The sequence below is a fragment of the Suncus etruscus genome, chromosome 12 (assembly GCF_024139225.1).
Source record: "Suncus etruscus isolate mSunEtr1 chromosome 12, mSunEtr1.pri.cur, whole genome shotgun sequence".
NCBI lineage: Eukaryota > Metazoa > Chordata > Mammalia > Eulipotyphla > Soricidae > Suncus > Suncus etruscus.
In genome coordinates, this window is record NC_064859.1 from 78,761,153 (window position 1) to 78,765,340 (window position 4,188).

The 4,188-nt window shown below is 33.1% G+C and overlaps 1 non-coding gene across 1 annotated transcript; it reads right to left on the reverse strand.

Moving 5' to 3' along the window:
• Nucleotides 1–3,173: 3,173 nt before the first annotated feature.
• Nucleotides 3,174–3,277, reverse strand: LOC126025207 (U6 spliceosomal RNA). Its single transcript, XR_007501249.1, has one exon. It is a non-coding gene; the product is annotated as a U6 spliceosomal RNA (small nuclear RNA).
• Between the last annotated feature and the right edge of the window lie 911 nt (nucleotides 3,278–4,188).

A 4,188-nucleotide genomic window follows, 5' to 3' on the forward strand; every position in this document is an offset into this window, starting at 1 on the left:
TCTGTACTTCTAGATTATAACTCAAGTTTGGTGGAACAATGCACAGTTTTACACACAGGTAACAGTTTAGAGAATTCATAACCTTGAAACCAGTATTGCAAGAAGTGCTAAAAGAGTTGTTTGTTTTTTTTTTAAAACAAGACAAACTTTACACCACTTGATACTAAGTATGATAAGCACTCATGACACTGATGTTTAATAGATTAAAACAATTCTCTTACTTTTAGCTTGCTAAGGAATTTTATACATTTTAGGTTACACATTATTTAAGAAATTTAGCACTATTTATTTATATGTGCATAGGTGTCACCACATTCACAACATGCTTTTACTAAAAGATCTCTCTCATACATAAGATAAAAATATTTTATTAAAAGCAAGATATCACATAGGTCAAGTATGTAATAGCAGTAATTAATAGATGTGATAGTAGTAGGGCACAGAATGTTAAGGAATCTAAGTTTATTAAGCTAGATCTGAAACTACCAAACCTCCTTTTATGGCGATTTAATAATTGTGTTTATTTTTAGTTTGATTATCAGGTTATCCGGATTTATTTTGTTTTTAAAGTTTTTAGGAATGATACTACAGCAAGTAGGCCATTTGCATTTTATACTGTTGACCACAACAAGGATACATGAGTACAGAGCCAGGAATAAATCATAAGCATGGCCAGATGTGGTCCAAGAACAAAAAGAACTTTCAAGTTTATTTGAATTTTACACAATGTGATATAAAGGGGAAGCCTCATGCCCCAATCCCTTGGGACTGGGGGAGTGCGGGCCTGGAAGCAAACACTGACATAGGACATAATCTTCACAGATTGCAGGGAATAAAACAGGTTCAGAAAAATTCCACCACAGGCCTTCCACTCACTAGCCAAAGATACCAGCAGCCAAATAGATCAGCTTTGGAAAAATGAAATTGAAAACAGTTTGTCTCTGTGACCTGAGTTCTTAATTGGGAAGAGAAAGACCACACCCTCAGGTGGAGAACAGAAAGGATAAGGAACCAAGCCATAGATACTCCTAATCTCTGAGTTGCAAGTACCAACAAAGAATTATCCTGAATAGAATAAAAAATCAATTACTCTCACAGCGACTTAGTATACTGATAAGAGTAGAGTTACGTGTATAAAATAGTTTGGCACCTTACCCTTCACCAGTGTCTACCTTCCTCCATAATGTCCCAGTGTCACTCCCTGCTTGCCCATTATTTTATTTTCCCACCCTTGTTGTGATAAGCTTTCTATTAATAAGAGTTCTTAGGGTGGAACAAAAACACAGCAAGTAGGACATTGCCTTGCAAGAAGCTAACCTGGGTTCAGTCCCCAGCATCCCATATGTCTCCCCTCCCATGACTGCCAGAGTAATTTTTGAGCACTGAGCCAGGATTAACCCCTGAGTGCTGTCCCAAAACAAAAATTAAATTTAACAAAAATAAATAAAAAGACTAGTTCTTATATTTTTATTCTTGCTGTCAACAGAACGCTTCATTTCAATTCAAATTTAATAAACTGTCCTTATATTTTTCTGAAACTAATAAAGTTTTATTATTCTTTCACTTTCTTTTCTTAATTTTCAACAAATTGGTATCTGGTTTGTAAATATACATCAGTTTCTAAGCAAAATTTTATTTATAAATTTCTTTATTTCAATTTTTTCTGTCAGTGTCTCATACACACACCAGAAAAATCACATTTAATATTTTACACATAATCGTTATCTGATTTAGAATTTTTAAAATCCACCAAATAATACTTTCTACCCATTTGACATGTATTATTAAAGTAATATGATTTTACCATGAGGAAACAGTATTTATATTTATGCTTTAGATACAAAATATTATTGTACCAAATCCACACCAAAGGGCCTCTATACTTATACTATGTCAGTCTATTGGCTTATATAGATTATGAATCTGTTGTACTTTATTCCATATTATTAATTTTGGCATTAATAATTAAAAGTTATATCAAAGAACTTTTTGTTTTTCTGCCTGTTGTTGGTCTTTCCTGCATAACATTTATTTTCTAATAACATGGTTAACTATTCGTATCAAGGTTTATCTAAAATATGACTAATAGTCATTTAAATGCAACTTAATCTCTGTTTTCCATTATACATGGAATATAGAAGTTCATATAAATAAAAGTGTGAAAAATTCTCAGGTGAAAATAGGAAGCAGCTCTATCTAGTCTTGAGTAGTAAAGAAAATATCCAGTACTACTATTTGTCAGACACCACGTGAGCCAATTTTATTTTTGCAGATGCATTTGTTTTCCAAGAGCTAAAGTTTCAAGCAGTGTGGTCAGTTAGAAATGTATAAAATCCAAAATAAAAAATTAGTCAATATGCAACAACTAAAGGCTGAGGATAGTCAGATACTATATTAGAGAGTTGTCTGAGTCTCATCTATAAATGTAAAATTTAAAAAGAAGTATGATATTTTTATTCTAGTTTAGGTAACATGATTATAATAGATATGACCATTGTTTTGAGGACTAAATATTGAAGTTCATTACCAGCAAAACACCCTATATTCTCGTATTTATTCTGCCTCTCATCTGCTTGTTATTTCTCCTCTCTCCCACCTCTTGATAATTTGTTTTACAAAGACAGGGGTTTGTCCTCATTCAGTATTGTTTAGTACTTTGTTTTGTCTCTATGTTATGCCACAGATAAATGTGACATTTTATTCAGATTTGTTCTTGTCCCTTTTTGTTTATTTGGGATTATACTCAGATATTCAGGGTTCTCCACTGGTTCTACGCTCAGGGATCACTACTGGTTAGCTCTGGGTATTAAATGAGGTGCTGGGAATTGAACCCAGGCCACAGTGTTCAAAGCAAGCACCTTAGCTGCTGTACTATCTCTATGGCCCCCTGTATTCTTGTCCCTTTTAACTCCACATTTTCCTCTTACCTGTTTTAATCACTTTTCAAAATATTACATTCATTTTCAATCCTTTTTTATAAAACTTTTTCTACTCTATTTTGGCTCATGTTTGTTCTTTCACTTTTATATCCCTAATTTAGAGATAACTTTTTTTTTCTGTAATACTACAAATATTTTATGTATTTATTAATTTATCTTACTTTACACATTTAATCATAATTTGCATATATATATTAAGGAAGTTTTTTATCAGAAACAAAAATAATTTTTTTTTTAAATATGGAACGCTTCACGAATTTGCGTGTCATCCTTGCGCAGGGGCCATGCTAATCTCCGTATTGTTCCAATTTTAGTATATATGCTGCTGAAGTGAGCAAAAAAATAATTTTTAATAAAAACATTGAGAAATATTATTCATCTCCCTCCTCCCCCATTGGTGATGGGAAGGTTGTACTGGTGAAAATGGTATTCGTTTTTATAACTGAAACTACAAATATGTTTGTAATCATGGTGCTTAAATAAAGATATTATTAAAAAAAGAAATGTTATTCATTTTGAAAATGGATGAGTATAAATTGCAAAAAAAGTGCCAAATTTACTTTAATTTATGTAGTTACTATTTTATAACAATATATCAGACATAGCTTTTCTGATTAAACACCAAAGATTACTTAATTAATACTTAAAGGCCATAACATATAATATATGCAGCTTCTAAACTTTCATAAATTTCATGGATACTTTAGCCAAAGAATAATGTCCTTTCATTTTAATGAACAGAGTATATTACTTAACTAGCTTAGTAACTTGTCCAGAAAGCAATAAAATGCTTGCTACTTCAGATGTGTAAAACCCTAGATTTGATCCCCTGGCACTACAAAGATAAAAAGCATTATTGTTGGGCCCGGAGAGATAGCACAGCGGCGTTTGCCTTGCAAGCAGCTGGTCCAGGACCTTAGGTGGTTGGTTCGAATCCCGGTGTCCCATATGGTCCCCCGTGCCTGCCAGGAGCTATTTCTGAGCAGACAGCCAGAAGTAACCCCTGAGCACCACCGGGTGTGGCCCAAAAACCTAAAAAATAAATAAATAAATAAAGCATTATTGTTACTATTTTGTTCTGTTAGCAGAACAAAGACTAAATGATTAAATTAGACTAGCATCATTTTTACTTCAAATAATTCAATAATGGTTCAAGGGCCCGGAGAGATAGCACAGCAGTGTTTGCCTTGCAAGCAGCCGATCCAGGACCAAAGGTGGTTGGTTCAAATCCCAGTGTCCCATATGGTCC